Source organism: Chiloscyllium plagiosum, unplaced genomic scaffold (genome assembly GCF_037043375.1).
Source record: "Chiloscyllium plagiosum isolate Xiang-an unplaced genomic scaffold, Cpla_swu_hap1 HiC_scaffold_4, whole genome shotgun sequence".
Classification (NCBI taxonomy): domain Eukaryota; kingdom Metazoa; phylum Chordata; class Chondrichthyes; order Orectolobiformes; family Hemiscylliidae; genus Chiloscyllium; species Chiloscyllium plagiosum.
Window position 1 is genome coordinate 45,909,853 of NW_028270142.1, and position 21,213 is coordinate 45,931,065.

The 21,213-nt window shown below is 39.8% G+C and overlaps 1 protein-coding gene across 3 annotated transcripts in view; it reads left to right on the forward strand.

Annotated features, from left to right (window-relative positions):
• Positions 1 to 21,213, forward strand: part of LOC122549216 (zinc finger protein 407) — a 525,130-nt gene that overhangs the window by 395,630 nt on the left and 108,287 nt on the right. The gene's annotated exons all lie outside the window — the stretch shown is intronic.

Consider the following 21,213-nt stretch of genomic DNA (forward strand, 5'->3'; position numbering starts at 1 on the left):
ACTTGGACAGGCTAGGTGAGTGGACCTGTGCATGGCAGATGCAGTTTAATGTGGATAAATGTGTGGTTATCCACTTTGGTGGCAAGAACAGGAAGGCGGATTACTATCTAAATGGAGTCAAGTTAGGTAAAGGGGAAGTACAACGAGATCTAGGTGTTATTATATATCAGTCAATGTAAGCAAGCATGCAGGTACGGCAAGCAGTGAAGAAAGCTAATGGCACGCTGGCCTTCATAACAAGAGGAATTGAGTATAGAAGCAAAGAGGTCCTTCTGCAGCTGTACAGGGCCCTGGTGAGACTGCACTGGAGTATTGTGTGCAGTTTTGATCTCCAAATTTGAAGAAGGATATTCTGGTTATTGAGGGAGTGCAGGTTCATGAGGTCAATTCCTGGATGGCGGGACTATCATATGTTGCAAGATTGGAGAGACTGGGCTTGTACACACTTGATCTGATTGAGATATATAAGATTATTAAAGGATTGGACACTGTGGAGGCAGGAAGCATGTTTCCGCTGATGGGTGAGTCCAGAACCAGAGGACACAGTATAAAAATAAGGGGTAGGCCATTTACAACAGAGTTGAGGCAAACTTCTTCACCCAGAGAGTGGTGGATATATGAAATGCTCTGCCGCAGAAGGCAGTGAAGGCCCAGTCTCTGGATACTTTCAAGAAAGAGATGGATAGAGCTCTTTAAAGATAGTGGAATCAAGAGTTATGGGGATAAGGCAGGAACAGGATACTGATTGTGGATGATCAGCCATGATCATAATGAATGGTGGTGCTGGCTCAAAGGGCTGAATGGCCTACTCCTGCACCCATTATCTATTTTCTGTGGTATTGAAATTACCTTAGAATCTCATACCTCTTCATTATATTCCATCCTTACAGCATCCTGGTGGATCTGTATTGTATCTGCTCTGTGATTTTAATGGAGAAAGTGAGGACTGCAGATGCTGGAGATCAGAGCGGAAAATGTGTTGCTGGAAAAGCGCAGCAGGTCAGGCAGCATCCAAGGAACAGGAGAATCGACGTTTCGGCCATAAGGAAGAAGGGCTTATGCCCGAAACTTCGATTCTCCTGTTCCTTGGATGCTGCCTGACATGCTGCGCTTTTCTAGCAACACATTTTCAGCTCTGTGATTTTAATGCCCTTTTTATAACAAAGACATCCAAAACTACACATCATACTCTTCAATGTAGTCATTATCCTAGTCTCTATTTATATAGTGCTTTTCACAAAGTTAAGACAACTCATGACAGTTTACAGTTAAATGGCTACTTTTGAAATATAGTACATTACAATGTAGGAAACATAGCTGGTTTCCACAAGGGAGACTCCTGCAAACAGCAATGTCATAATGACCATATTGCCTGTCTTTATAATATTGGTTAAAGGATTAATATTAACCAGGGCACCAGAGAAAACTCCTCAGAACAGTGCCTTAAGAACCTTTACAGCCATCTAAGAGGACAGGCAGTAGTATCAGATAACACAAATACTTTAAAGTTTAATTGAAATAGCTAAAACCAAATTTCCTTTTTTATATCAAGTGTGAAGTATTGCACTGTATGCTGTGTGACCATTTTGTTAATAATGTAACTGTAATCGTTACCAAAGCTGTCAGAAATGCTTTACATTTAGCTTCAGAATCTATCATCATTCACAGTGTAAAAGCTCTTAATAGACATACATCTTGATACTTATTTCCATTCCTTCCTTGTGCTGTCTTCATTATAAGCCATGAATGCTCTTACTACACTTAATTGAGTCTGTGCAATGTTTATCAGTGGGATACTTCATGCTATTGCTTGTGTGGTCAGTAATCAGAGTACTAAACCTGTTACATTTTGTCATAATACTTCTTCCAAGCACAACCTTCATTTTCCTATGGACACAGCAGTTTGGAAGGGGGCAAGCATAAGAAAACACTTAGAACTGGGGATTATGTAGAATGATTTAGGAATTAGGGACAATGGTATAGATCCACAGCGGTCAGAGGGATTGCATTTAATGAAACAAGCTGTTAATGAAACATAAATCTGAAATATTGTGAAGCCCTTTTAATAGCTCAGCTAGTTACTGTGATTTAAATAAGAGAGAAAACTGTTTAAAATGGGTAAGTAGGCATTCCTTGCAGGCACAACTTGGAAGAAGATATTAAGGTATACCTTGTCAGACATATATAGACTTTGTATCAAGCATAGTTGCCTTCAGGTCTGCTGTGTTACTAATACAGAAGAACATTGCAACACATGCATTTGTACTGATAATTATGTGTTTATAATATGTGAAAATGCATTAAGTCAAAATGATGACTTCATATAACTTTCATTTAGCATAGAATAATTATTAAAGCAATTAAAATTATTTTTTATAGACTTGAAGTGTTTTCCCTTATTGTTTGTACTTTGTATGTCCCCTATTTTCATTGTTCCATTATTTGTGGCCAAATCATTCAGCTGTCTAAGTACTAAACAAAAACACAAAATTGAATTTTTTAAAAGCACTTTCTCCAGATTTTCTCGAGCACTTTTTTTCTTTTTGGGGACTTCCTTTATGCTATTCAGGTGCTCCTTTTTCAAATTCTCATTATCTGGTTTATTAGGTGATGCAGTCAATTATAACATACCTTCTGTATTTGTGTTACTGTTTTTCGTTTATTCATAGAATGTGGGGTGTCGCTGGCTAGGCTAGGATTTGTCACCCAACCAGGCAGTTAAGAGTTAACCACCTTTCTATGGGCCTGGAGTCGCATGTAGGTCAGACCAGGAAAAGATGGCAAATTTCCTTCCCAAAAGGACATTAGCAAAGAAGATGGGTTTTTACAGAAGTCAACTGTGGTTACACAAATGCTATGAGGCTAGCTTTTAACTCCATATTTTTAATTGAATTAATATTTCACCATCTGCCATGGTGGGATTTGAACCCATTTCCCTTGATCATTAGCCTGGGTTTATGGATTACAAACTAGTGACATTACCAAGGTGCCACCACCACCCCCATTGGCACCATTTGGATATACAAAAAAACATAAATGGTAGAATTCATCTATATCTTCCATAATTATCAACACTTTGGTATTAAACTGAAAGACGAAATACATGAGGAAAGCATTAACTTTACAGACAATATAGTATTGGCACGGATGTGGGAACCAAGGGAGAATAGTAGAGGAGAGGACCAGGATTCACAAAATATGTGAGTTGCAACTGGCACCAGCAGAAACCGTGCCAAATTAGTGGGTGAAGTCAAAGTAAGGAATAAAAAGAATTGGAGTCTAAATCAGGGTTACTACGTCTGTATGTGAATGTCTGGAGTCTTATAAATGTGACTAAGGTGTTGCAAGTGCAGCTTGCCTTGTGAAGTTTTGATGTTGTGATAACAGAGACCTGGATCAAGGAAGAGCAAGACTGGGTGTTAAATATTCCTTAGTACAAGGTATTCATAAAAGATAGAAAAGGAAGGAGTAGAGGAGGGTAGTAGTACTGGTGAAAGAGTGCAATGGAGTGCTGGAGGAAAAGATGATGTCTCAGAAGTTCCAAGCACAGAACCAATTTGACTAGTTCTAGGGAATAAAACGGGTACAATTATATTGTTAGATGTAATCTATCGACCATCAACTGGTGTGAAGTATTAAGAACAAATTTGCAAGGTAATTACAGAGATATGCCACCATTACAGTATATTTATGATGGGAGACTTTAATTATCCAAACATAGACTGGGGTACTTGTAATGAATAGGGCAGCAGGAGGCAAGTAGGGCTGATTAGAGACTAAGAAGAGAATTTATACCTTGAGGAAGGGAGCATGACTGAGATGTTAAATGAATACTTTGCATCTATCTTCAGCAAAGAGAGAGAGATAATACCCAGACCATGATGACAGAGGAATGAACACAGTTACTAAAAGGGTTCAGAATTGATAAGATAGAAGTGTTGTGTAGACTGTTCATGCTTAAAGTTGACAAGACACCAGGGCTGGATGAATCCAAGGATTTTGAAGGAAGTAAGCTTGAGGCTTGCAAGGGACAATGGCCATAATCTTTGAATTTGACTAGACTTGGGGATGGTGCCTGAAGACTGGAAGAAAGAACAAAGTTAAATTTAAATATTGCAGAAATTATAGCAAAGCATAAAACATATGAAATAAGGTTAAAAGTTATACATAGCAGACCTTCTGAGGTTTAAGGAGGAAAAAAAAGAAATAAAACTAAAAGTTCAAACATTACAGTCTTTCTTAAGTGGTTAGCCACACTAGGACCGCACTTCGAGGCATCACCTCAAGACCAGAAGTCCATGCTGAGGCCATGCCAGGCTGAGAGACTGCCACGTACCACAAAAGATCACCATGCTGGGTTGAGAGACTGCCATGCTGGCCCATTTAGAGAAATTGCAAACACTATGGTCTTACTCAAGAAAGATTGTAAGATAGGTTCAGCAAATACAGAGCAGTCAGTTATTCAGGATAGATTTAGTTATGTGGAAAAAAGTGGCTTGATTAGGAAGGGTCAGCATGGATTTCTAAAGGGGACATCATGTTCAATTAACTTTCTGGAGTTTTTTGAAGAAGTAACAGACAGATTCAATGAGGGTAACTTTGTTGACGTGAAGTACATGAACCTTTAGAAGGTGTTTGATACAATGCGACCTTTGAAGAAAATTCTAGGCCACAGAATAAAAGAGTCAGTAGCAGCATGAATACAAAATGGGCTGAATGATAGGAAACAGAGAGTAATGGTCAATGGATATTTTTCAAGCTGTACAAAAGTTTGTGGTGGAGCTCACCAGGGGGTTGGCATTGAGACTTTTGCTTTTTCTGATATATATTAATGATCTAGATCTTGATGTGCAAGGATAAATTTCAAGTTTGCAGATGACACAAAATTAGAACTCTGGAACGACATAGACACGTTGGAGTGGGCAATGAAGTTCAATACAGAGAAGTGTGAGGTGATGCATCCTGTTAGGAAGAACATTGAAAAACACTATAAAATAGGGGTAAAATTCTAAGAGGCCTGCAGGAGCAGAGGGGCCCAGGTGTATGTTTATATATATATATATATATCTAGATCATTGAAGGTGGCAGGATAGGTAGAGAGAGCAGTAAGTAAAGCATAAAGTATCCTTGACCTTATTAATTAGGGCATAACGTACAGGAGCAAGGAGGTATGCTGAACTTGTATAAGACACTTGTTAGACATTGCTGAAATACTATGTACAGTTCTGGGTGCCACATTATAGCAAGGATGTGAACACGTTAGTGAGAGTGCAGAAGTGGTTTACAAGAATTGTTCCAGAGATGAGGAACTTTAGTTAAAAGGATAGATTGAAGAGTTTGGACTGTTGTCTTTGAGAGAAGGTAAAAGGAAATATGACAGAGGTTTTCAAAATTTGAGTGGGCTTGTTGCCCATTTTTGTGAGACAACAGTATATACATAGATGAAGATACAGTGGAGACACTTAGAGCTCTATAGAAATTAATTTAGTAAGTACTTAAGTAAATGATACATATCTTTAACTACTAGAGGTATCTCGACCACTAACCTTTACTACTCTGGGTTCTATAACTAACCCCAAACGTTGTTATCTGGGAGAGTTGGTAGCTGGCCAGGTTAGAACTCTTCTCAACATCTTCACCATCCTTCTTAATGTAAGGTTCCTCTTGAAGTATTATTCTCAAGTCCTGCTAAAATCAGTAGTTTCTGGGTTGCTTTTTATATAGTTCAGACCTGCCAGGTTAGTGTTCCAATTTCTTTATTTGGAATTGCTTGTGAAAATTGTCCAATTCAAAATGGTTTTACCATACATTGCTAGCATTCCGTTGGTTTTTGCAAATCATTCTCCCTTTTACGGTCTTAACCGTAACTTAGCCCCCTAATTGGTCTTCACAGCAGCTAGAAGGTCAATCTTTTCATTCCTTCTAACTGCAGCTTGAACATGGTCATGGTAACCTATTTACCTTAGAGAACCGCTTTCTCCAATGTCTTTCGTCAAGCTTGCAGTTAACCTGTTCCAGTCCACTGTAAAATTTCATACTGAATCTCATATCTTCCGCCTTACCCAATAGGCTAGATAGAGTAGATAGGGAGAAACTGTTCCTGATGTAGTTTCTGTTTGGTAATGCTACTTTGATATACCTCAATATATTTTAGTGCCTTCTAAAGATGTGTAAAGAAAGTCTTATAGTACTGTAGTAGTATCCTTGACTCCATGATCAAGTTAAATATCAACCTGCAAATCCTTTCAATATATGCCCATGGTAGGTGGTAATAGCAGGAGAGATTTGTGGTCTGCTTTGTGATCACATACATTTGATGGAAAGAAAATGGGAGCCTTGATGATCACTATTCATATGTGTAGCACTACAACATACATGTATAAGTGTATGTTGTCACAGCATCTCAGACTGCTAGATCACTGGTTGGCTCAGTTGGCTGGACCACCATGTGCTTCAGATTGTTGCCAACAGCACAGAGTTCGATCCATGTTGCAGACGGGGTGGATCCAGGGCCTGTCTGCTTTCCATAACTATGGTGCAGGTTGTGGCACACTGGGTCGGACCTGTCTTCAGGTAGAGAACTGGAAAAAAAAAGCAAATTGTTGTAGTTCAAATTCCTACAAGTGAACAGAAGGGGTTTGGACAGTTACAGTACATTTATTGAATACTTCTCATAACAGAATTGCTATGGTCATGTTTGGGAATTTAGTATATTCATAATTATAACCAAAATTGTTCTAAACATGAAGAAGAGATAAGCTGGATTTGGAAAATGTTTTGACCCCAATATCTGAAGATATTTTTCATATTTTGTCATGAGAATTGCTGAAACAATGGATCTGAAATTTCTCCTCTTGTTCGATGACCTGAGGAAAATGTAACACATTTTTATAGTCATAGTCTACTTTGGATCAGTAGTTCAACTGATAGACAGTGAGCTGAAGAAAGAAATGAACATTTTCCTTATTTCTAAATTTCAAAAGGGACACTAGCAACCAACCATATATAATCCTGCATAAACCTCAAGAGTTTTTACTAGTAAGGTGCAAGCTAAAATTATACTGTGGAAATGCTATCAACCTCGAAATATTTGCAGAAGGTATATTTAATGGGACCAATGAAGTGCAGTATTAAATCCTGAATCCCTGGTTGCATGATACCATTAGATAAAAATCTCTTGCTTCAACTGGTACTTAAATTTTAATCAAGAGCATAGTTAAAGTCCCACTGCTTAGTCTTCTCCGTCTGCTCAAGAGTGGAAAGAATTGTCAGCTGGTACATTAAACAGCAGATCATACACCAAATGATGTAAGAAGTAAAAACACAGAAGCATGCCATTTGGCCCAAACAATCTGATTTCCAGTTCTGGCCTCCTCACAAGCAAATGGTACGAATCACATCTTTTGCCCGCTATGTTCCTTATTCCTCTACCCACTTTTAACTTCAACTGTGGCTCAGTTGATAACAATTTGGATGTTGTGGCAGTAGGTTGCCCTAATTCAGAGCACAGCATCCAAGCTAACACACCCAGTGCACTCCCATTTGTTCAATGAAAGATTAAGTCAATGTTCCCTTGTTTTCTAATGTGGAAATAAAACATTCCTATGGAACTATTCAAGTAAACAGAGGAAGTCCACCTGGAGAACTGTCCAATATTTAGCTCTTGACCATCATCATAACAAGATTTTCACATTTTGATTGTTGATATATTGTGATTTGTTGGAGCTTACTGTGTCTAAATCGGCTGCCACATTTCTTACATTACGTCAGTGATCTTGCTTCCAGAGTATTTTTTTTAATTGACATAATGAACTATGTTACAGAAATGCAACTCTTCTTTTCAAAAACTATCCAATCTGATCTTGAGTTTTGACATTGTTTTCTGCCTGGTTCATTAACCCTGGAAGTTACTGTATCAACTTGTTACAAATTTTACTCTCAGCCAGGAAATAGCAGCATTACCAGCATTTTAAACAAAATCTCAGTTCAAATTAAAATGTTAGAGAGGGGTGAGATATTGTGATATAAATACCACTAAGTTTGCACGTTCTCATGTGTGATATATTTACATGAGAGAGGGAGACATGCATTACTGGGAAAATTATATCTGCAACTTAAATCATTTTATAATGGCCAAGGGAAAAAAATTGTAAGTAGGGAAATTTTAAAGCCTTTTGTAAAAACAATTACACAATCTCATAAATTAATTTCTACTTCTAGAAGCATTCTGGAAAGTCCACATTGTATCGTGTTGAGTACAAAACCAACATATCTTTCCTGATGTGTGGTGTCCTGAAGCTCAGGAATATGAGGAATCAAAGAAGTGTATTTTCGAGTTCATTTCTGTTACTGGGGGAAATATAAACTGGTCAGGTGGTGCTGAATAAATGTTTGCCTGGTACCATTTAGCCATAGTTGGCTATCTAGTAGAGTCTAAAATATCAACTCTTAAAGATGTGGCTTAGTAAAACCTCATTGTAATCAGGAACAATTCATGTTGCAAACTAGGGTGAGCAAGTAACCTCAAAATCCAGGGGACCTATCAAAGTGTTCCAGGTTATTGATAGCAGCAGAGGTATTGACAGTCTGTGCTCGGAAGGAAAATAAGGAGTTTGATATGACATATTGTGTGTCTCAGCAAGCCTCATAAATAATTTTGACAAGTTTTTGTATGCATGGGAAAGTCCTTGATTCAGCCTACCATAAAAATAAACTTCTATTATGGAATGTATTTGTCAAGTGGTGGTGTGATGGATGGAGCTGTATTTACCCCTTGGCAGTTCGATGAGTTTTAGATGCACAATATTACTGGGGAGGGTTTTCAGGATTATATATAAAAAAAAATTGTATGGTGCAAAAAAATATAATATTTAAACCAGAATTTTATTCTAAAAGATTTTGTTGAGTTGTGTAGCAGTTTATGTTGTCATCCAAATCAACCTTCTCCTGCTCTGATTTATTGGGTTTCTCTGTGATGCTTTGAGTTTTTCAGATTTAACCAAATCAAGGGCTCAATTGCTGCTGCTGGATATATTTTTCCACTGTAAATGTTTATAACCTCAAAAGTGGAAAGGTTTTTTTTTAACCACATTATCTACATTTTTCATTCTCAAACAGACTAGACATGTATTGTTAATAGATCTTTTCTTGTGAAATCTCTGTAGGGGATGATTCACAGCACCCTGATGGTATAGTTTATGTGGTTAGTTATTACAGACAGATTAGCTACTGAAATTTGAATTTAAAACTATTTGTTTTTATTTTTTAATGCTATTTAACATCAGGTTTCAAGTTCTTATTAAGAAGGTAGAATTTCAATTTGATTACAAAGCGAAAACTGCAAATATCATTTTAGTTTTAGAAACACAGGTGTGTCATGGAAAATCCCAAACACCTGTAGCCTTAACAGTTAAGGCATGATTTCCTTTTCATAATTCATTGCAGATGCAGCTTAACTACTGCTTTTTTTGAGTGGATGTGATAAAGAACAAAGCATTTGCCACAGCAGATTAAGTGGTTTGCATCATGTCATTGTGTTTGCAATAGATGACAATAAAAAGCTCATTGGTCGCGATAGTGTGAAGTCTGGAAAGATAAGAGAAGGTCAATAATTGCCTATGTTAAGGTGAAGGAAGGATGATAATTGAAAATTATTGTTAATAAAATTTTCAAAATCAGAGAAATAGCAAGAAGGAACATTCATTTAGGCATCCATGTAATGGAAAATGATATATGGGAGGCAGTCTAAGCAGGACTCAGTTGTCCCAAAGAATTTCACCCAGAAAGGTAAACTTCCACTATTCTCAAATATCAAGAGTTAAGTAGATGAGCGATGTGCATGGGTTTTATGGTTATGCAAATGTGGCAGGTACACCTGAAAGTTTGGGCTGAATGGATAGAAGAATTACCATGTAGCTCTAGAAAATTTTACTTGTTGACCATCTAACATTATTTGAATAGGGAAGCCAGATTACCTACTTGATAACATTTCTATCCCCACCTTCAAACTATCTGCACAGACTGATCTTGGACTTGTTCCAGATTGGATCTGTTCCAGATCTGTTCATTTGGATGAGAACTGAAAAATTAAAAGCAGTGTTTAAATATAAAGTTCAATGTCTTTAACTTGGGATAATCATAAGTCATTGCTAGTTTAAGGTATTCAGCACAGAATTCAAATGTTTGAACTAAATATTGTTCTATAACAATATAATTCTGACTTTTGTAAAATAGTACTAAATAGTAAATGAGCTCAAATGTGAAAACATGGTCTGCTGTTTGATGAGGCTGAATGCCAGTGGTTTTTTTGTGTTGGTATGCTTTGGAACAGTAACTTCCCATCAAGCTTTCACCTTAATCCTGAACTGAAAAATATTCCAATTTTGTGTTCACAGGTTTATCGTGTTTCCATTTTTTTCCCCCTCCTATCCATTTCACTTAGCTGTTGCCCTTTTACGTTCTGGTCCCTACATAACACTGTCCCATTCCTCCAATCTGCCATTCAATCGACCTCTCCCCATATTTAAGCAGGTTTATTCCCATGTATTCCCTATAAATGCATTTAGCATTTTGATGTAGGCATTTGCTCCACTGTCTATCATGATCTCTTGCTGCCTTTCAGGTATTACTGACTCAGCTCAAGACCAAATGAGGCATGGCATTGAGTACAATAATTCAGGTCATACTTAGTCATGGAGTCATAGAGATATACAGCACAGAAACAGACACTTCGGTCCAACCCGTCCATGCCGACCAGATATCCCACCCCGATCTAGTCCCACCTGCCAGCACCCAGCCCATATCCCTCCAAACCCTTCCTATTCATATACCCATCCAGATGCCTTTTAAATGTTGCAATTGTACTAGCCTCCATCACTTCCTCTGGCAGCTCATTCCATACACGTACCACCCTCTGTGTGAAAAAGTTGCCCCTTAGGTCTCTTTTTTTATCTTTCTCCTCTCACCCTAAACCTATGCCCTCTAGTTTTGGACTCCCCCACCCCAGGGAGAAGTCTTTGCCTATTTATCCTATCCATGCATCTCAAGATTTTGTAAACCTCTATAAGGTCATCCCTCAGCCTCCGACGCTCCAGGGAAAGCAGCCCCAGCCTGTTCAGCCTCTCCCTCTAGCTCAAATCCTCCTGGCAACATCCTTGTAAATCTTTTCTGAACCCTTTCAAGTTTCACAACATCTTTCCGATAGGAAGGAGACGCAATATTCCAACAGTGGCCTAACCAATGTCCTGCACAGCCACAACATGACCTCCCAACTTCTGTACTCATTACTCTGACCAATAAAGGAAAGCATACCAAACGCTTTCTTCATTATCCTATATATCTGTGACTCCACTTTCAAGGAGTTCTGAACCTGCACTCCAAGGTCTCTTTGTTCAGCAACACCCCCTAGGACCTTATCGTTACTTGATATAAGTTCTTCCTGTTTTTGTTAATGCAAAAGTGCTGAGACTCAGAAATATTTTGACAGAAAAATCGATGACTTTTTAGGCCTGAGAGGTATAAAACCACAATAACGTGCATTGTCAATAGTGTGCAATTCATTGCAACAATCTGGAGTATCAGTATCTTTGGAATCCTGTGTTTTAATGTTTTCTCCAATTTCATGTAGTATTCCATAATCTGCTTTGATGTACTGTAGTGCAAACTGTGAACATCACAGAGCAAGTCAAACACTACTAATGTTATAAATTTATGTGACTCTTCCTTCAATCAACTGCATTGCTGTGTCAAAGGCTGCATTTCAAAAGTTCATTTTAAGGTTTTAAGTAGAGTCCTGAATACTTAATTATCTGTGAACTTCATATGTGAACTGCTTCCTCTTCCTCCAACTACTGACCGAATCTAGTTCTAAGTGTTTCCAAATCTGCAGCAAGTTCAGGTGCATCCAACAGTGCTTATTGAAACCCTTTGTCATTCCTTCAGTCCATAACATGCTTCTTGGTTTTTGTCAGTTGCTTGTTGTGTCATGTATGCCAAAGTCCTTTACGTGAAGTTGAAGTTTCATTTGAATTGAATTGAATTAGATTTATTGTCACATGTACTCGCATGAGTACAGTGAAAAGTTTACAAGTTACCACCTATGATACCATCTTGGATATAAAGATGCCTCGGTACAGAATCTCAGTTACAAAGAAAATAAGGAAAACAATGTTTAAAAAGTTAGATGTTACAGTCCTTCTTACTAAAAAGCAGAAAAACAAAGAAACACAGTTAACAGTTCAACACCAAAGACTATAAGCCCCTAGCCATGCTGGACTTGCATTCCACACAAGGGCTGAACCTCGACCCTACCTCTGCACTGGGCTGCTTGCTCTTGCTGCATTGAAACCTACTCCCACTCTCGCCCTGGGCTGTCTGCTCCCACTCTCTCCACTGACCACCTCAGGCTGCCTGCTCCGGCTCTCACCATCGGCCGCCTCAGGCTGCCTGCTCCTGCTCTCACCATCGGCCGCCTCAGGCTGCCTGCTCCTGCTCTCACCATTGGCCACCTCAGGCTGTCTGCTCCTGCTCTTGCTGCTGGCCACCTCAGGCTGTCTGCTCCTGCTTTCAGCGCCGGCAACCTCAGGCTGCCTGCTCCTGCTCTCACCATTGGCCACCTCAGGCTGTCTGCTCCTGCTCTTGCTGCTGGCCACCTCAGGCTGTCTGCTCCTGCTTTCAACGCCAGCAACCTCAGGCTGCCTGCTCACGCCCTCACTGTGCACAAGAGACATGATCTTAAAGAGAAAGTCATACCATACAACAAGAGAAACCACAAACTTGAAATTATATAAATGCCTTTTACAAGAGTTTTTGCATCTGCTCATGAGGCATTCCTGTTAGGAGTGTCATCAGAAATTTCAGTTATTGGATCATGGATATCATCCAGCCTATAACAAAGAGCTATCAAGGCATCATCTTGACTCTTGATTCACTCGGTGGTTTCACTAAGATGGGCGTATGATGCATCAACAATGTATTGAAGATGAGAAATCCACATAAAGATGTTGGACCCGGTCAAAGATAGCTGTTCTGAACTATTAGGCTATCATTGACTGCAGTGGAGGGGATTGTACAGACAAAGTATGAGTGCTGATGGTGGATAGTTGCTTACTTATTGATCCACAATTTGAGTTTTTTGAGGGTGCATCTGGAACTGGTGGCTCTGGAAACGTGTCAGTTGCAAAGCTAGAGAATAATTTCAGACAGAAAACACATGATGGAGTTCCCAGCAGCTGCTGTTTTGTCACTTTGCAATGATGTGGCACTGCAACCTGTGTAACGGCATATGTTCAGGCACTCTGCCACTTAGTGTGGGCATTCTCAATAAACGCAGCCTTCTTTATTGAAGTGTATGCAAAATGGCTGCCTGCAATGTGTGTGTCTCATGATAAAGGTCACATAACTACATCAGACCAAGAAGGACATTTATCCTTGATTGCATTTCAGTCCAAACAAAAGCTAGTACCTCAAAGTGACAATTGGCAGCATCATTAAAAATCACATTCAAAGAATATGCATTGCATGGAACAGGCAAGGCTCACAGAATATCATCTAGAATTCTACGTTGCTCATGATATTTTCCCCTTCTTTTGCTACCATTATAGTAGCCCTGCTCATGTTAAGTTTTCGGTGTTAAATGATATCTCTTCTAACTGGTGAAGATGCTTCAGAAAAGAATCATCTTGCTTTGCTTTATCGTTTCCTTTTCAGCCTTCCATTTATCATCTTGCCAATGCCAGTTGTCTCCTTTAGTGGCATAAATTACAAGCGATGTTGCTTTCTTCAGACAGGTCTGTAGCTATATCCATGAATCTAGATCTGGTGTACAATATACAGTGTTGGAAAAGTTGTTGGCAGCATGAGCAGTTGTTAAAATTTTTTCTTTAGTACTGGATAAGAGTTGAATCAGTTGACTTTCTCCCAAGGTAGCATACTGTGTCTCATTGTCTTTTATCTTGGGAAGATGCTCATCCATAACTGGGTCAAAACAGCTAAATATTCAACAGATTTCATGAAGTGTGTAATTTTTTGGTTTTGTTCCCTGAGGGCATGATTTTCCATACAGAGAACTCTCAATAAAACAATCACAAGATTTTTCTAAGATTTCCTGCCAATACTTTCTTCTTGTTTAATGAGGTGCAGACTTTCTTCATCAATGGTTTTCTTGTTTTTCAATTGAAGTTCAATTCTTTCCATTTTTGATAATTTTCCAAATGTAACTGCATCTCTTTTCTGCTATGAGAATTGTTAGCAAGTTTTTCCAGTCGTTTGAACCTTTATCACAAAAAAGAGAGAGATGATAAACCACTGATAACCAGTTTTCTGGAGAAACAAAAACAAAGTCCTTTCGCATGGATTTTTTTTCCTCAGTCATGGGACATGGATGTTGCTGGCTGGACCAGCATTTATTGCCCATTTTTAGTTACCTTCAAGAATGTAGTGGTAAGCTGTCTACTTCAGCTGTTGTAGTCCATGTAGGCAGCTCACCACTACCTTCTCAATGGCAACTAGGTTAGGTAATAAATACTGGGGAGAAAGTGAGGTCTGCAGATGCTGGAGATCAAAGTTGAAACTTTATTGCTGGAACAGCACAGCAGGTCAGGCAGCATCCAGGGAACAGGAGATTCGACGTTTCGGGCACAGGCCCTTCTCCAGGAATCCTGAAGAAGGGCCTGTGCCCGAAACGTCGAATCTCCTGTTCCCTGGATGCTGCCTGACCTGCTGTGCTGTTCCAGCAATAAAGTTTCAACTAGGTAATAAATACTGGCCCATCCAGCGCTGTTCACATCCTTTGAGTGAATAAGATAAATAGTGCATTTAATCTCCATTGACAAGTATTATTTTGTAATGATTCATTGAAAAACTTCTTTGATTATGGGCCTTGGGGAAATTGAACTGCTGAACTTGTTCTGGCACATTTTGCACCAAATCTGTTATACACAGTTGCCATACACTGGTGACAGGCCCACATGCTTTCACATTTTGAACCTCCAAGCAGATTTCTTCATTTGGTTCAATTTCTTCAGCATTCAGATGTTTCTCAAGAACTACTTAAACTTGTGAGACTGTAGGCAAAACTATCATCTCAGCTTCAGTCTCTGCTGGTTGATCCTTTGAGCTGCAACTACCTTCATCATCTTGATGTTGTGGATAAAGAAATTTCAGAAAAGTATCTTACATTGCTTGTGCTTTTTCATCTTTCTGCCTTTCATTTATTCTATCGTGGCCCAGTCAATTATGTTCGCACTCTATCTGATGTAATGCCATTGCCCATGTCACATGTGATCTTCATGTTTCCTGGATACTATTTGAGGAAGCTGAAGCTCCTAATGTTAACACAATCTCAATCTCAGTATCTCTTCATTCCAGTTTCACTGACTCTGGCAGCCTAGAAAATCCATTTCTCTGCCTGCTCAACCTTACCTTTCTTTAATTTGCAGATAATAAGATCTCCAACTTAAATGATGTTGTTGCCTGAAAGCATTTATTTTGAGTCTAATTGAGCTTCCTGCAGAAGAGCAGAGAAATACAAAGTCCTTCTGCTGCCAGAGACCTTGAATCACTTTGGGCGGCTGCAGGCTGAAAAAGAAGCAGCCATGAGCCAAGAAGCTGAGTCACAAGTTGGGTAGCAAAACTAACATTTCATAATATTTTCTTGGGATTGCAGAAAAATGGGGAAACAACTGGATGGAATGTGCACAAGCCATTCTGTGAGGGAAATGGACAGAAGGCTTTGAGCATGTGCAGGATAGCGATGTTCAAACCTATTTGAACTTTCATTAATTAAAGATTTTTTTTTAAACGTATGAAATCAATATTAGCTACTTAGAGTTCCATTTTATTTCATCTCAGCATAGATCCATGGTGGTACCCATGGTGAATACTGGGTAAGAAAGCATGATGGGTGCAAAGGCAAAGGCTAGTGTTTGAGGGGCTTGGATTGGCATGTAGCTATAAGAGGCCATTAAATGAGTGGAGGATTGTCAATTGGCATGGAGAGTATGAGGAATCATTGGATGGACAAGTGGGTGTGTGAAATGAAGCTAGAGGACCTAACATTAAAGAAAACAACTGGGCCAAGTTCCAGAGGACCGAGATAGCCTTTTCAAACCAGCAGCCTCTGTGGTTTCTTTAGGTGCACCAAACTGGGAGATTCCTCAACTGAAGCTTCCTGCATCTAAGTTAAAATCCAGCTTTGATTCTTCAAAATAAGAGCTTTTTACTGAAGATAACATCTACTTTACATGCTGCAAATTTCTAATTATTAATTTAACAGAGCATACAGATTATAGAACATGCTTTCACTTTATTCCTCTATCAACATTATTAATATAAAGCAATTCTTGTTATAATTTAGATTGTACCAACAATTGTGATCCCTACACATTAACTATTGCTGAATGCTGTTTAATGAGCTATTGCTGATTTTGGACATGTGCACTTGTTTTAATACTTGCATGAAGAGGTATCAGGTTCCCCGCAAGAGTACAAAGACCTGGAAAAAACTTGTATTGTATTCAGTAAGTAAGGCCCAGTGACTTCCTAATGGAAGTTGCCAAAATCCTACAGAGTGTTGTTTATTTACTGCGTAGATTTTGAACCATTTTAAAGAGGAAACCTTTAGTGTACTGTATATGCATAAGAATTTTTTTTCAATCTTAAATAACCTGTTATTGAAGATTCTACTGAGATTATTTTTTATTTATTAATGGGATATGGGAATCACTGGCTGAGTCACCACAAGTTGCCATTGAGAAGGTAGTGCTGAGCTGCCACCTTGAACTGCTGTAGTTCAGTTGGTTTAGATAAACGCATAATGCATTAGGGAGGGATATTTTTCCTTAATGACACTGAAGGAATAGATATATATTTCTGAGTCAGGATAGTGTGTGGCTTGCAGCTGATGATGTTATCATGTATCTACTACCCTTATCTATCCACCTAGCAGTGTTAGAGAGTTTGGAAAGTGCTCTGTAAGGACTCTGAGTGAATTTCTGGACTGCATCTGTTGCAGTACTACCTCAAAGAAACGTAACTGGTGGAGGAATGAATGTTTGTGAATATGGTACTAATCAAGTGGGCTGCTTTTTCGCCAAATGGTGTCAAGCTTGTTGAAGTTTGTCGGAGCTGCACTCATTCAAGCAAGTGAGAGGTACTCCATCACACACCTGGCTCGTGATTTGAATATGATAGACAGGCATCGAGGAGTCAGAGTTTGAATTATTTGCTGTAGGATTCCTAGCTTCTGATCTACTCCTTGAAGGCACAGTATTAGTATGGCTCATCAAGTTTAGTTTCTGGTCAGTGATAATCCCCAGATTGATGATAATGAACGTAAAGGGGCAATGGTTAAATTCCATCTTGAAGGAGATAGTTATTGCCCTGGCACTTGTAAAATACAGATATCACTTCACACATGTCAGCTCAGACCTGGATATTGACCAGATTTGCTACATTTGGATAGGGAGAAAGTGAGGACTGTAGATGCTGGCGATCAGAGCTGAAAAATGTATTGCTGGAAAAGCGCAGCAGGTCAGGCAGCATCCAAGGAACAGGAGAATCGACTTTTTGGGCATCAGCCCTTCTTCAGGTATGAGGAAGGTGTGCCAAGCAGGCTAAGATAAAAGGTAGGGAGGAGGGACTTGGAGGAGGGACGTTGGGAATGCAATAGGTGGAAGGAGGTTAAGGTGAGGGTGGTAGGCCGGAGAGGGGTTGGGGGCGGAGAGCTCGGGAAGAAGATTGCAGGTCAAGATGGCAGTGCTGAGTCCGAGGGTTGGGACTGAGATAAGGTGGGGGGAGGGGAAATGAGGAAGCTGGAGAAATCTGCATTCATCCCTTGTGGTTGGAGAGTCCCCTGGGCGGAAGATGAGTGGTCTTTCCGGAAAGACCACTCCCTCTGCGACTCCCTCGTCAGGTCCACACCCCCCCACCAACCCTACCTCCACTCCCGGCACTTTCCCCTGCAACCGCAAGAAACTTGCGCCCACACCTCCCCCCTCACTTCCCCCTCAGGCCCCAAGGAATCCTTCCATATCCATCACAAATTCACGTGCACCTCCACACACATCATTTACTGCATCCGCTGCACCCGATGTGGCCTCCTCTACATTGGGGAGACAGGCCGCCTACTTGCGGAACGTTTCAGAGAACACCTCTGGGACACCCGCACCAACCAACCCAACCGCCCTGTGGCTGAACACTTTAACTACCCCTCCCACTCTGCCAATGACGTGCAGGTCCTTGGCCTCCTCCATCGCCAGACCATGGCAACACGACGCCTGGAGGAAGAGCGCCTCATTTTCCGTCCAGGGAACCCTCCAACCACAAGTGATGAATGCAGATTTCTCCAGCTTCCTCATTTCCCCTCCCCCCACCTTATCTCAGTCCCAACCCTCGGACTCAGCACCGCCTTCTTGACCTGCAATCTTCTTCCCGACATCTCTGCCCCCAACCCCTCTCCAGCCTATCACCCTCACCTTAACCTCCTCCCACCTATCGTATTCCCAACGCCCCTCCCCCAAGTCCCTCCTCCCTACCTTTTATCTTAGCCTGCTTGGCACACCTTCCTCATTCCTGAAGAAGGGCTTATGCCCGAAACGTCGATTCTCCTGCTCCTTTGATGCTGCCTAACCTGCTGCGCTTTTCCAGCAACACATTTTTCAGCTACATTTGGACAGGGACTGCTTCTGTATCTGAGTCATCGTGATTTGTCCAGAACATTATGCAATCAGCAGTAACGTTCCCATTTTCTGACAATCTTTTGTCCAGGTATGACTGCAACCACTGGAGTGTTTTTCTCCCTGATTGCCAGTAATTTTAATTCTGCTAAGGGTTCCTGATGCCACACTATAATGGTCCCGATGTAATTCTCATCTCAACTCTGGATTTCAGCTCTTTTACTCATATTTTAACCAAGGCTGAAATGAGATCATGAACTAAGTGCCCTGGTAGAACCCAACTGAGCATCTGTGAGCAGGATACTGTTACACAAGTGTTGCTTGATAGCACTGTTGGCTAACAACCAGTCCATGGTAACATCCATGTTCCGTTGAAGCCTCCTCCCAGCTTCCCTTATTTGAAACTTTATGTAAAACTCTTGATTTCTTTTTCTGTTATATGCTTACCTGGTTTCTCTTTAAATGTATCAATAACTTGCCTTTCTTGTTTCCTGTGCTAGTTCCCCATTCTCACCTCTCTCTAGGTAAAATATTTCTTCTGAATTCGACATTTGATTTCTTAGTGACTAATTTGCATTGATGATCTCGAATTTTAGCTCTTCCCGCAAGAGGAAACACACCCTCTTGAGCCTGTTTCATCAGTCCCTTTCATAACTTTGAAAAACTATATTTGGTCATCTCTCAGCCTTTTCAAGGTGGGTTTTGACCAGAATTTTAAAGGATAATAAAAAAGCAAAGAAGTGTAGGTTTAAGAGTTGGAATGGTAACCTGGAGCTATAAATTGAAAGTGACCTTACTGTCAGTGTTCTTCACAAATTTTCAGGTTTTGAATCATTCTTTTCCATTAAGGAGCTTTGAGTCACAGTAGCGCTGAGCTTTTGGATGCCTCAATAAATTTTCTCAATCCATATTGTGATTTCTTTGATTGACCTAATTTCTATCTTAATTAAGTTCTTAGATAATGAACTGGCTGCATGAAAATGTCTAAGTCAAAACAAGGTATTTTTTGTGATTTTGAAAGAAAATTGTACAGGTCCTTATTTTAAATGTGACAATTTAATATTTTACTTATGGCTCCAGAAGTAAATTATTTCTTCAGCTTTAATTTTCCAGTGCTGATTATTTATGGCTGAGTCTGAACAGACTGACAGCTGTTTCAAAGCGATGAGCAGTAACTTCATTAAGTCTCTAATACGTCTGATAAAATAAAAATAAGGTGCTGAGAGACTTGGTGTGTCTGACAGTATTTTTAGGGAGAGTCAACATTTTGAGTCTGATATAACTCCCCTTTAGAACTGAAAGGGTTGGTTACGTGATGAGTTTATATAAAAGATGGGGAAGAGCAAGTGGAACAGAAGGAGAAATCAAGGAAAGATGCCACCAAATAACAGCATAAGGGAATGGTAATGGATGTAGAGAAGAGCCATGAATCCAGAGTAGGTGTTAATAGCAGGTGTAATTGGGGTAATATATGTCCACACTGCTGAAAGCAGAACCAAGCAATACGCTTGCATTAAAAAAATGCACAGATGATGATGAAACTCAGCAGGTATGGGAGCATTGGTGAAGAAAGAAAGGGTTAACAGTTTAAGTCCAGCGTGACTCTTCTTCAGAACTGAAAGGTGTTATACGTTTTTTGTTATTCTTTTGACAAGAGGCAGAGGCCTAGTGCAAAAGATAAAGGTTTTTTTTAGATATGGGTGTTGGGCATGGGTGGATAGTAGGTAGGTGGAGGTGTATGAAGGACAGAATTCTAAGTCTGACGTTCTTGAATTCAAAAGGCTGTGAAGTGCCTAAGCCGATAAAATGCAGCTTTAATATTTATTCTGTGCCAAGGCTTTGCATCTGGTGCTAAAACAAAAGTGCAAAGTATACCCAGTGCCGACAGAGCTGATGTTGCTGTTGCACTTGGTATCATATGTATGATAGTTGCTAGATAACCCCCTGAATGACACATACAGATTGGTGCATGGAGCATAAACATAGCACCCCACTCACATCACTGAAACACTGTCTGCACTGCCCTACTGCAATTGTTTTCACAGTTGGATTGCTAATCACAGAGAAGAACACCAAGGCAAATAGATGATCCATTGAGAGACTGCTCTCACTACTTGTAGTTACACAATGGTTGACAAAGGATTGGGAGCTGCATGCCACCCACTCCCTTATTCAGGGGAAGAGGAAAATATGCAAAACCAAAACCATCAGGATAATATCCATATTGAAAGTAAAAACAGAATGTGCTGAAAATACTCAGCCAGCTTGGCAGTATCTGTGGAGAGAAAAACTCTAAGTGAAAAAGACACTTCTGAACTGTCCTGATTCCAGAATTAAGTTATAAATATCAGGAGAAGTTGAACTGAAAGACAGTAAAGATAAAGCTAATAGGTAACTTAATCAAGCTTTTTGAAAATTATGACATACTGGATGCAGAAGAAATCTTTCCATCCTTGGAAAGACAAACCTCGGAATCATAAATCATAAAAGGTAGGCACAAAAGAAGTATGAAACACCACCAAGTCACATGAGATATTAA